The sequence below is a fragment of the Protopterus annectens genome, chromosome 17.part0, assembly GCF_019279795.1.
Source record: "Protopterus annectens isolate FY-2018-M chromosome 17.part0, PAN1.0, whole genome shotgun sequence".
NCBI lineage: Eukaryota > Metazoa > Chordata > Ceratodontiformes > Protopteridae > Protopterus > Protopterus annectens.
The window spans coordinates 270,701,940-270,715,940 of NC_056751.1; positions in this window are offsets into that span (position 1 = coordinate 270,701,940).

A 14,001-nucleotide genomic window follows, 5' to 3' on the forward strand; every position below is an offset into this window, starting at 1 on the left:
TATTGTTGTCCTCACCCCTATCTTAGGGGTTTGAGTGTCCAAATCTACCTCCAAAGTCAGCGCATATCCACAGCTGTTGCTGTAGACGAAATGGGCAGCTATGGACCTTCCCTGCACCCTCCTGCACATCCCTAGCTATTTCCCCCACTGTCTTTCCCTCTTTGTGCCCCTTTTTCACCACTGTCTTATCAACCCATTTTTCTTTTCTTTTAAAGAAATTAGTGCGGGGGTAAGTGGGAGTAAGTACTTTTAAGCAGCAGTAAGCAGGTTTAAGCCTGTTTGCATTGGGGTAAGCAATGCCTACACAGTTTAAGCAATTGAGAAGCTAAATCAGTATAAGAAACTGTAACCGGAAGTTAGCAGTGCTTACCTTCACACAAACCCGCTTAAAAGTGCCTTAATCCCTCTGTATCCAATGGCCCTTATTCTACCCAGCAACAAAATAAACAGCCTTTGCAATGCTCAAACCCAGGACCCTGCACACCATAGCCAAAGTGATTTACCACTAAGCCATGTCAGATACACATAACCCTGATGGTTTCACAAACTTATCATCCAGCCCAGTAATTCAACAGTACAGGAAATGTATTTCAACATGTGGAGGTATGTGTGTGTGTGTATATATATATATATATATATATATATATATATATATATATATATATATATATATATATATATATGGGTCTACTGTATAAGTTTGAAAATGCCCTTCTTTGAACTCACACAGTAGACCCTGGGTTACGCGAAAGTGCACTTAATCAAAAGTGCACTTTTGCGAAACCCGCTTCAGCGAATGGGCGACTACTAATGTTTAGTGTAGTAGTTACAGACCTTAGGGTTAGGGCGCAGGTCATGGTAAGGGGATAGCTAGTAGGGCTATCCCCTTACTATGACCTGCACCCTAACCCTAAGGTCCTTGACTACCGCACCACAGTGGAGGCTAGCCTGTCCTCCACTGTGGTGCAGTAGTCATGGACTTTAGGGTTAGGGCACGGGTCATGGTAAGGGGATAGCTAGTAGGGCTATCCCCTTACCATGACCCTAACTACCGCACCACAGTGGAGGACATAGCACATTTTCCTGCTGTCCTCCACTGTGGTGCGCTCCGTTCGAAGAAGCTGAGTTCGCGAAACTGCACTTTCGAATAAGTGCACTTTCGCGTAACTGAGCGGTCTACTGCTCTTTTCAATACGTGGTATTCGATGAAAGCAGTAGACCCATATATATATATATATATATATATATATATATATATATATATATATAAAGATATATATATAAAGATATATCATATCTATATATATATGTAGATATAGATACATATATAGAAATATATATATATATATATATATATATATATATATATATATATATAAACATATATACATACATAGGTTCATAGGTTCATAGGTTCATACTAGGCTATCTGCCCTAGGGCATTTATAAGCCTAGCCAGAGTGTGTTTGGCTTTCGCCACCCATTTTAAATTAATTTTGCTATGCCTTTTTTTTGAGGTTAGTATACTGTGCCTCTGTCTAACAGTGACACAGAAGTGATAGCCGGGTAAACCTACGATCTCCCATCCACTCATCAAGATTCCTCTTGAAGAGAGTCAATGTGGGACTCTGCCTAACCTGGACTGGGATTTTATTCCAGAGTGAAGGGAGCCTCTGGGTTATGAATCTGTCCCTCCAGCATGTCCTATTTATTTCAGTGCTGAGGTTCAAGTCTCTCGAGCGTAGCTCGATGGGATTTGGATTTTCTGAGGTGCAGCATGTCCATTAATTCGGGTTGGACATGGCTTTATACGTCAGGCACAGATCACCTCTGAGCAGGCGGTATGCCACTGAGTAGAGCTGGAGTTTCTTTAACCGGGCAGCATATGGCATCTGTTTGAGCCCTTTGATCCTCTTGGTGAGGTACTTTTGGGGTCTTTCCAGTTGCTGCAGGTGTCTGGTAAGGTACATCCCAAAAGGGCATTGTACTCAATTATGGGCCTGATGAGGGATGAGTAAAGAGGCGATGACCTCCCTGATCTAGATGTGAATCCCTTCATGATTAGGTGGGCTATATAAAATGTTTTTCTAACCACTTTGGCCACGTGGTTGTCAAATGAGAGATTGCTATCAACTTGGGTCCCCAGGTCCCTAATGACTTCTTCTGTACTTAATGGATTACCACCTATGTGGTAATTTGTGGGCACTTTGTTTTTGCCAAAGGGGATGACTATACACTTTTTGGCGTTTAGCTTGAGGCCATGGCTCTGGCACCAGTTGTCTGTTTCTATGAGGCCCTTTTGGAGGATGCTTGTGTCGGCTGGAGAGTTGATTATGGCGCCCAGTTTGCAGTCATCTGGGCCTCAGAAATACCTCACTAAAAGAATCACAGGCCTAAAGCAGATGCCCTACGCTGACCGCCTTAAAAAACTCCAGCTATACTCTGTCGCATATCGTCTACTCAGAGGCGATCTCTGCTTAACATACAAGGCCATGTCAAACCCAGAGCTGTTGGACATGCTACACTTAAAGAAATCCCAATCCCTCAGAGCTACACGCTCCAGGGATCTAAACCTTGTCATCACAATAAACAAAACATGCTGGAGGGATAGGTTCCTGACCCAGAGACTCCCCAGACTCTGGAATAGATTGCCCATACATGTCAAGCAGAGTGCCTCTTTGGACCTCTTCAAGAGGAACCTTGACGTTTGGATGGGAGAAAGGAAATTCACCCCAGGGATCACGTCAGTCACCCTGCTAGACAGGGGTCCAGGAAAGTAAATAATGTGGGAAGAAATAGCCAGGGAATTGTTATGGCTAGGCTTGTATAGGCCCTAGGGCTGATAGCCTAGTACCAACCTATGAACCTATGAACCTATGGTCAGCCACAGTCCTTCCGTGTTGGCCTGTACCGCCGAGAAATATATACCGAACAAGAGAGGTCCCAGGGCTGAGTCTTGTGGGACGCCACTTGTAACTGGTTTGGAGTCTGCCATGGCTCCAGCAATTCTAACCATGTGGGTTCTGTCCTTGAGCCTGTTTGCAACCCATCTAGTGACATAGGGGTTTATATTTAAGCTGGTGAGCTTATCTATAATGCCCGAGTGGGATATTGTATCGAAGGCTTTTGCGAGGTCCAGGTAGGCTGTGTGGACCACCTTCCCCTCGTCAATGGCCTTGGTGATTGTTTCAAAGAAATCAACCAGGTTTAAGAGGCAGGATCTGCCCTTAACAAAGCCAAACTGGGTAGGATCCAGTGTCTGTAGGTCCCCAATATCTTTATTTATGAGGTCCATGATGATCCTTTCCATAGCTTTGCAGACCAAGCTAGTCAGGCTTATGGGGCGATAGTTTCCCTGGATCCGTTGAAGCACCACCTTTGTGGAGAGGGACCACTGTTGCTGTAAGCCACTCTTTGGATACATATCCTGTAGTAAGGTTAAGATTGAACAGTAGTTTTATGTTTGGGTTTAGCTCTTCTTGGAGTTCATGTAGGATGCAGCCCGGGACACCATCTGGTCCCATTGATGCTGTGTTTTTTGCTTTGGAGAGGGTGGCTCTTACCTGAGCATCTGAGATGTCAGGGGGGCAGCACTCTGTTGGGATAGATATTTGTCCTTTTGGTGGGGGGGGGGAGAAGTTTGCACTGAACCTGTCAGCTAGGATGTTGGCAATGTCTGTGGGCTCGGTATTTTTGTCATTTTGGACTAATTCTGAGCATATCTGGGAATTCCCACCCAGGTTCCTAACATAACTAAAGAAAGCCTTGTGATTATCCTTAGTGTCCTGTGCAATTTTTCTCTCGAAGCTGGCCTTAGACGATTTTATGAGTGCCCGTAGTTTAGTTGCTAATACTGATCAGAGATGCCTTCCCTTTTGGGATTTTGCTCTATCATGTAGTAGCTTCCTCCTTCTATTGTATAGTTTGTTTATGGCTGGGGTCCACCAGACAGGACGCCTGCCTTTGGAGGATTGGGTCTTGGTTTTATTTGGGATTGCATGATCCATGCATTCCTGAAGGTGTTCATAGAATGCTTATAAAGGATTCTGCGGTCTGGGCCATATTTTCCACAGGCCGGGGCTTTGAAGGATTTACCGGTTTTGAGGTGTGTGAAATTTGCTTTAGAGAAGTTTTCACTGTGGTTTTCTGGGCAGGGGTGGGGTCGGGATGTGAATATCCAGTGAGATTAGTTTATGGTCTGATCTTACCAGTGAGGGATACACTTCTGGTCTGGAGCATAGTGTCCCCATGTTGGTGATGATCAGGTCCAGTATGTTTTCCCTCTTGTGGGAATGGTAACAAGTTGTTCCATAGCATTTGAGTTTATAAATTCTAGGAACCTTTGGGCTAGGGTATTGGAGCTAGAGTAATGCTCCCAGTCTATGTTTGGGTAGTTGAAGTCGCCCAATATAATGGTGTTTGGAGAGACCTTCATATTTTCCAGTATTCTCAGGAAGGCCAAGTGGGGTTCCTGTGTTTGGGAGGGTGGTCTGTAGCAGGCTATAAACTGGAAGGCAGTTTTACCCACAGTTAGTTGCACATGGATAGTCTCTGATGCTTCGTGCTGTGCCACCAACCTGGAGGTGTGGGTATCTTTGACGAATATTGATACTCCCCCTCCTTTTGTGGTTCGTCCAAGTTTTGGGGCGAAAAGCATGGTATGAGGTATAACCTGGTAGTGCTGGGGTGCTCTCGAGCCTTGAACCAGGTTTCTGTTACTGCACAGATATCGATGTTCTCCATGCTAAGGAGAGTTTCGAGTCGTGCATCTTGAGGTTTAGACTTCTGGCGTTGAGTAGCATTACTCTTAGCTTCTTATCCCTTGTGATACCTATGGAGGTGGGTTTGTCTTTTGAGCCTTGCCTAAAAAGGCACTATGCGGGCAGCAAGAGCCTTTGCCACTATCCAGCCCAGGGTGACAGGTGCAAGCCGTCCCTAGCGAAGCATCGTGGCTTGTCGAGCATGTCATCCCAGGCTGACAGGCATTGGATCCCCTTTGAATGACACCAACACTTAAGCCAATTGTTGAAATTGATCATCTTGTCTTCATATTGTGGCATCATTCTTGGTGAGGGTAAGATGCTACTCAAGGTCAGGGTCATACCGGCCTGGGCTACATGCTCAGAGAGCTCCTCTATGTCTCTTTTCATGTAGCCCAGGGAGGTACATCTCAGGTCATTCACACCAGCATGGACAATGACTGAGTCATATTTGTACTTGCCTTGGAGTGACCTGAGTGCTTGTGTTATGTTGCGGATCCTAGCGCCCGACAGGCAGCTCACCGTGACCTTCTCCTTGTTCAGCCTGGTGAGCGGGACGTCAGTGTGCCTGACGATAGAGTCACCTATTACAAGTGTATCAGGTGTATTGTTTAGCCTTAAGGGCTGTGACTGTTCGGCACACTGGCTTTGTGAACTATGTGTTGCACGTGTTTTGTTTTGGGGTAGCGTTTGCTTGGGTGTCTGCTTTGGAGGTCTCTGCTGCTTAGGCAGATTTTTATTTAGAGCCTCCGAGTATGTTTTTGTGTGTTTATGTGTTTGGTTTGTTGTCGTGGTAGGTCTTTGTGAGACTGGAATTGTAGTGAGTGTGGTTTCCTTCTCCTCCTGACTGGTTACACCAGTACTGAGTTGAGAGAGGTTAGCCTCCAGTTTGGCTATATGGTTGCATCTCTCACATGTGTTGGAATTTGTTGGGAGGAGGAGAGGGTTGTCTGTGTACATGAGGCAGTTGTAACATTGCCTCAAGATTCCCAGATTCACCAGCTGGACCGAGAGGAGATTGACAACTGACCTTTGGGCATGCTAGAATAGTATTGGGAATTCCTTTATAATTGAAAAAAATGGGGAACAAGGTACTCAAGGGCAGTTTGTGAGGGTGTAGTGCTTTTAATTTTTTAGAGCTGACTTATATAATTGCTTTAGTGAGCAAGTGCCAGGTAACTTAAATGCAATGTGTTACAGGTAACTTAAATGCAAAAACGGCAAACAGTAACTTTCTTTCAAGTGAAACAAGGAAATAAGTACAGTAAGCAATGCAGATATCACTAGGGATCCACAGAAGTGCTAAAAGGCCGCGTTTCAGGGAAATAAACAAACAACAAGCATACAAATAAAGCTAGATTCAGCAGGCCTGGATCTAGTCTATGCTACAGCAAACAAGGTGTACCAATTTCAGTAAGAAACAGTTAGAATATGCAGGCACTATAAGCCTCTAACCAGAAATTCCCTGCTCAGAAGGGCAGAGTCCAGCTTCTCCTCCCACAAGAGTGCAGACCGCAATCCTTCTTAACGTAAAATAACTGGCCTGAAGCCCAAGTGCTTAAATATGTATACATCTATAGATATATATGTATATATATATATATATATATACATATATATATATATATATATATATATGTATATATATATATATATATATACATATATATATATATATATATATGTATGTATGTAAGCATAAATATATATCTACATAGGTATATACAGACATACATCTGTAGATAAAAATGGGAACATAACAAAAACATATATGTCCACATGCAGCATTAATGGGGTTGAGGGGCCCAAACAACATACATCTTGTACAGATAGGTATCTCCCCCACACAGCCAAACACATCTGCCCTGCAATACATTACCAACTGTTGCAGATCCCATAACCAGGACCTGACACAACATGGGCACAAGATGTTAACAGTACTTTATCCCAACTGTATAATGTCAGGCTGGTATCAGTAACATATCATGCAGTACAGTCTGGCTACCATAGGGAATGTACAATGTGGAAGCAATCAACATCCCTAGGATACATATAGACAGACACATATATGCAAATACAGATATATATATCTATATATATATATACATATATCTAGATATATATGTAACTACAAATACACACACCGAGATATGTATAGGAAGATACATATGTAGAAGGTGCACACAATATGGAACAGCCACTATGCCTACAGTTGCCACCTTACCAACTGGACACTGTATGAGCCACCCATACAAATGAAAATTGTTGCCTGCAACATATACCCACACAGAGGTCAAAGGATATAGCACCACACACAGGTTTCCATACATGGTAAAACTTTATTTGTGTACTATTACAGTTGTATATGCCATGTCATATAGCTATTTAGACACTGACATACATATAAACAGAGTAATGCAACTGTGAAACAGTTATATTAATACAGACGTCTGGAAAGGTTTACATATGTTGCTGTCCAGGCTGAAGCCTTCAAGTAGTACAATAGTAAAGACAGACTAGGCCACAGGATACCAATCAATCAACAGTAAGTAATGCAGATGTATAGTCCAGCAGCCTCTATCTACACTCTGTACACAATCCCTAGGGGGTAAAGACCTCAGCTGTACAATGAGATGTATCTGTTAAATAACAAGGCATAACTGACACCATCACAATTACACTGAAAAATAGAACAGTCTGTATGGCAGGAGGCAGTATGCCTGCATTTACCCAAGGTGAATTGTATGGTAATGTACATCCAGATACCTTAAGGCAGCTTACCCCTGATACCCCCACATTTTGTAACAGCCTAGGTTAGTTATGGTGCCCCCCCCAGACTCAGTAATACAGGGTCATATACCACTGTTACATACACTGACCTCTGGCGTGCATAAGAGCACACAAGTATTGTGTAGGTGAAGGCCCAACCCGACAGTATGTGTGGGGGACACAACAGCAGTGGACTGATGGCAGGAATGGCATCATGATATACTCACAGCCCACTACATAACAACCCCTGGCAGCATGTCATATGTACAAAGTCTGGTATGTAGGTGGAGGACAGAGGCTTGAACACAGGTCCATATGTATAAAACTGTTGTCATACTCTAAGCAAGTAGCTGGTGTTACAGAATAGTCTGTAACATACCCTTAGTCAGAAATATGAAGTTAGAAACAGAAATGGATGTAGCCATGTACTAATAGCACTCAACACACACACTACCAGTGATATATCTGACACAAGACCTGTGTGGTGGACAGACAAAACATAATAGGCACACCTCTGGCTATCAAGTGGATAGGCCTACAGTTGAGAGCTATGCAGACAGACTGCATTCCAAGTTAAACTAGTATGTACACACAAACCGTGTAATACTGGTGCTATACAATGCATACAACAACACTGCTCACACTCTGTCTGTTGTTCTGGAACCTCCTACAAATATGTAGCTGGCCTGAGTGTGCAGTTCCTCCTGTAAGAGGTATTGCTACCTGCTCTCTGTAACACTGCTGCCCACACTCAGGAAGGATGTCCATCATACAGGAAAGGTAAAGGGACCACACCCACATGATGTAGGGATTTATAGTATTGGTTGCCATGACAGTGGTAATTGAAAGTACTACACAGCATGCTGCATGCAGGTAGCAAGTGGAGGACACTGATTGGTGCAGAGGCCATCACCTGATCATGTGCATCAAATACAGATTCCATGCTGCAATCCATGCAAAGCAGCTCATTCCATTTACTAGAGAGAGACAGAGAGAGAGAGAGAGAGAAAGTGTGTGTGTAAGGCACAGAAAAAAAAAATAAAAATAAAACCATCCAGAAGAGACTGCATTCCCAGAACAGGTATATGAAGTATATATGTATGTAATTGACAGTAGTACTTGGCCCATAATAATGGGATAGATGATGTGGAATGATTTATATGTGCCTTCAGGTGGTGTTGTTGTAATGATGATCAGCTGAACAACTGCTAAGGACAATAGAGTCCGTCCCTGTGGGTAGTGGGCCATACCCCTCAATCGTGCAGAGCAGCACTGACTGATAAGATGTAAGCCATCATAGTGTGTGTTGTGTAATGGGAAGTATGTATATTACATGGCCAATTGCTGGTGGTGGAAGTAATGCCATAATGATGGACATGTGGGTTCCACAGCCCACCTCTTACAGGATACTCAGGTTAACCTGCATTGTAGCATGCAGGAATGCCATAGGAGTGTAATACGGTTACCTGCAATCTGGCCCTACATATAACCCCCCCAATGTCAGGCTGTGTCCATATGTGGCACCTGTCTGTGTTGTAGCAAGGCAGAACAGTGCAGCTGTACAAGAAGGTGTTGTGAGATTGTGGACCTGATGTCTGAATGTACCCCACATATAGGTATGCATATATACATTTATGTCTACAAATATACAGATACCCATGTGTAGACATATATATGAACACATATATACATCATATATTTAGCTACACATATATAGAGATATACCTATATGCATTGTCTACATATATACAAGCATATATGTATGTAAATACATGTCCCCTCCTTTATTACCACAGTGCTGCATGCTATGTGCGAGGAAACAGCACACATAGCAGTACACATAGATATCTACAGCTGTTAGTGTGTGCAACATGGATGGGTATGTCACATGTGAACCCCTTGTTGGGACCACATTGCCCTTGCCTGTGAAGTGTGGCAGGTATAGTTGTGGAGGTGGTCAGGGTTGGTAGATATAGAGGACAGCCTACAGGGGTGGTATGTGACACATGTGGTGGTTAAACACCCTGGATGGTGTGTGTGGTCTATGATGTGGATGCTCCATGGGCCCTAATATGGACACTATGGGAACAAGCCTCCCACCCACTGCTACTCACAACAGCAGTCCATGTCTTGAAGGTGCCTGGCCTGGAGGCTGAGCAGGAGGAGCATGTGGGCCCTGTGAATGTGTACTGGGTGCCTCAAGGTGATGTAGCACACCCCACATGTGTCTGTGGAGCCCTGTATGGAACAGACCCTGGACCAGACTTCGGGGGACAGGAACATGTCTGTGTGTGCCCCTTGGGGGGGACAACATCCCCTGGGTTGGTTCCAACTGATGGTATTGCTGGACCAGTACATGAAGAGGCCCCAGGAAAAATTCTGGAAGATGTATAGTGGATGGGGTACCAGGTATAAAGCATTACTTGGATTACCATTCCACGAAGCAGTGGAATCAAATAAGGAAGAAAGAAACTATCAAGGGGCTTGTATTATGGAGTTCAATATATTTTCTGACTTGTTCATACGGATAGTGAAGGAAAATTGGTGTATATTGAAAACCAATAAGGAATTATATGAAGTGATTGGGGAGAGACCACAATTTACTTTTAGGACAGGTGTCAATTTTAAAAGATTGTTTGAAAGAGTCAATTACAGGGAGATTCGAGGGAGAGGAACTAACGCATGTGGTAGGTGTGGGTAATGTTCTCACATATTTAAAGATGCATCTTTGAGATTAAAAAACGGATTGAATAGTGTAGTTAAATTCTGTAAAGGGAATTGTAACACTATGATGCTAGTCTATTTAGCTATATGTTCCCAGTGCTCGGCATTCTATGTAGGAAAAACCGAAAGGGCACTGAAGGTAAGAATGTACGAGCACTTGAACGATATTAGGACAAGGAAAGAAACTAGTGCCCTATATAAACATGCTGTTTCTTGTACAGCTTTTAATGGCTTTAAGTTTGGAATAATATATTTGATTAAGAATAATAACAGAGGGGGGTGATATGAAAAATGCACTACTCAACAGGGAGTTGAAGTGGCAATTGAGGCTAAAAGCAAATATTCCACTAGGTCTCAATGAACACATAAACATCATAGCAGTATTAGTAGAAAGAGCGGGGAGAATTTGACTTTTGTAGCATCCATAAAAATATATAAAAATACAAGAACACACAAAATAACAGAATCGTATATATATATATATATACATATATATATATATATATATATATATATATATTTTTTTTTTTTTTTTTTGAAGGTGTTGAATTTTTGGACCAATTATAGTTGTATTTATATTTACTTATTTATTTACATTTTATGTATAATTTACACAATGATGTTTCCTATATAAAAAAAAGTGGTACAATATTTGATTCATGGTTTTTATATGAAATTGTCAAGTAATACATTTTTTAGCTGTTGGTGTCACTTTAAAATTTTAATTGTTTAGGTCATAGGGTATTATATATAACAAGTGTAGCACTAGTACTATTTTATCTGATGACGTCTTGCATTGAGACGAAAGCACTCATGTTTTGTTGGATTTATTAAAAGCTGTGGAATTTTTTATCCTGTTGGTGGCCTGGAGCTTATTTCGTTTATTTTGGTAGATATAAAGGACAGCCTACAGGGGTGGTATGTGACACATGTGGTGGTTAAACACCCTGGATGGTGTGTGTGGTCTGTGATGTGGATGCTCCATGGGCCCTAATATGGACACTATGGGAACAAGCCTCCCACCCACTGCTACTCACAACAGCAGTCCATGTCTTGAAGGTGCCTGGCCTGGAGGCTGAGCAGGAGGAGCATGTGGGCCCTGTGAATGTGTACTGGGTGCCTCAAGGTGATGTAGCACACCCCACATGTGTCTGTGGAGCCCTGTATGGAACAGACCCTGGACCAGACTTCGGGGGACAGGAACACATCTGTGTGTGCCCCTGGGGGGGGACAACATCCCCTGGGTTGGTTCCAACTGATGGTATTGCTGGACCAGTACATGAAGAGGCCCCAGGGTGGGTCACACGTGATGTGGCCTGGTAACATGGGCAGATGAGTTTGGAGGAGGTGGTTCTGCTGGCCAATAGTACATATACATGCTATTGTGTCACTGTTATAGAACATATGTCGGTAGTAATAGTCTACACAATCCCGGAAGATGTCCAACAGCATGCATAGATAACCCCAATAACACAGAATGTCAGATGTGCAGCAAACACATAGCAAGCATACCACAGGCATATATGAAGCCATTGTGGCCCTGACAATGGCATGCAGGTGAATAGTCTGTAACAGGCCAGCATTTATAGTGTCCACACAGGGAACATGGCTACAAACACATTGCACAAAGCGTGGCACAGTACAATATCAGCCCCACTGGTAGGTATGCTGTAGCCATACCTATTGAGTTGTGTGTACAGTTTGTTGTAGCTGATATGGTAGAGAGGTGACAGTGATGTGTATTAAGAACTGTGATAACTTTGCTGCATGACTTGTTCACACCTGTGTCCATCTTTATGTCTTTCAGGCTCCATGTCCCGTGAAAGGCTGCCAGCCTACACAGCAGCTGAAAATGAAATTCTGCTGAATTACCTCATACAGCACTATGCAATCTTGTTTGGCCGGGCCACCATTGAGCAGTAGGAGCAGACTGCCCTGTGGAATGACCTAATCCACAGGGTCAATGATGTCGGACTGCACAACCACAGTTATGAGCAGGTCCGGCATCATTGTTCTAACCTGCTTCGCAATGCCCATCGGTGTGCTGCTGCATTCTGGGGGATCACCTTGCCACAGGGGGAGCCATGCCATCCATCCCCCCTGACACGTGTGGAGGAGCCCCTAGCCAGCCTCGTGGTACCTTCCCATCCCCACAGCCAGCAGCCGGTGGACACCTTTGTGGAGGTGGGTGCCACCCACACACCGGCCAAGGAGCATGTAGATAAGGCCACAGGGCACATCAGTAGACCTCTGTTGCATATACATCTGCATCGGTACAGGTAGATCATGCATATCTGACATGTCATAGATATATTTTGTTGCTGCATAGTAGTGATAAACAGATGTGCATATGTGGTAGTATTGTGGACATGTACTGTTGATGTATTGTAATGCTGCACCCTCCCTGTAACAATGCCACAGGTGTGGCCAATGACTTTGCATCTCTCACCCTCTTATGTAGGTCCCTCCGGAATACCACCAAGGCAACAGCCTGTAGCTGGTGAGTATGGTTTATGTAGATGCTTGCTAATACACCGGGCATGTAATGGCGATTGGTATATTCCATGCACACATCTAACACACCTACCCAGAATGCATGCTGTACATGTGCACGTATTGTTGCTGTTAAATGCACGGAATCACAGGGGTGACCATGATGGGGTATTGGAAGGGTATGTTAGACACATGCATGATAACTAACATCCTGTCATTGTGGAATGTGTCCACAGGGAGTAGCATAATGGTGGAAGACATGGCTTACAGTAGGGACATGTTTGGAACAACACCCATATACAGTGCAACACCAGTGTATATACCTGTAGGACAATGGCAACTGCTGCAGAGCTACACTATGACATAAGGCATTACTGTGGTCCACATTATCAGCTGGTGCTAGGCTGTAACATGTGGTGTTCAGTGTATGGGATACTGCAAAGTGACACACGTGACCCCACCCAGTTAAAGGCAGATTATGTCTCCTAAACCTTTTAGACTTCTTTGAAGCAGTCACCAAAGCCGTAGATGAGGGTAAGGTGGTTCACACAGCCTATCTAGATCTCGCCAAGGCTTTTGACACCATCCCCCACTCTGGAATTATAGATAAACTCACTAAACTAGGTATAAATCCCTATGTCATAAGACGGGTTGCCAACTGGCTCACTGACAGAACCCACACTGTGAAAGCAGCAGACTCCAAATCCAACTTCAGACCAGTGACAAGTGGAGTACCACAGGGTTCAGTCCTCGATCCTTTCCTGTTTGGTATCTACTTTTCTGAAGTGTAGGCTAACACAGAAGGTCTTTTGCTAATGAAGTTCACAGATGACTGCAAACTAGGAGTCATAAACGAAATGCCTAATAATGTGGACATCCTACTAAAAGGCCTCATGGAGACAGATGCCTGGTGTCAAAGCTGTGGCCTCAAGCTCAATGCCAACAAGGGCATTGTCATCCCCTTTGGTAAAAACTCCATACCCATGAGCTACCACATAGGTGATAATCTACTTAACACCGAAAGTGTGATAAGAGACCTTGGGACACAGGTGGACAGTAATCTCCTCTTTGATAATCACATTGCCACAGTAGTCAGGAAATCCTTCTACGTGGCACACCTCATCACAAAATGTTTCTCATCCAGGAAAAAAGAGGTAATTGTTCTCCTCTACTCGTCACTCATTAGACCCATTATAGAATACAATGCCCCTTTTGGTATGTACCTCACAAGACATCTACAACAACTGGAAAGACC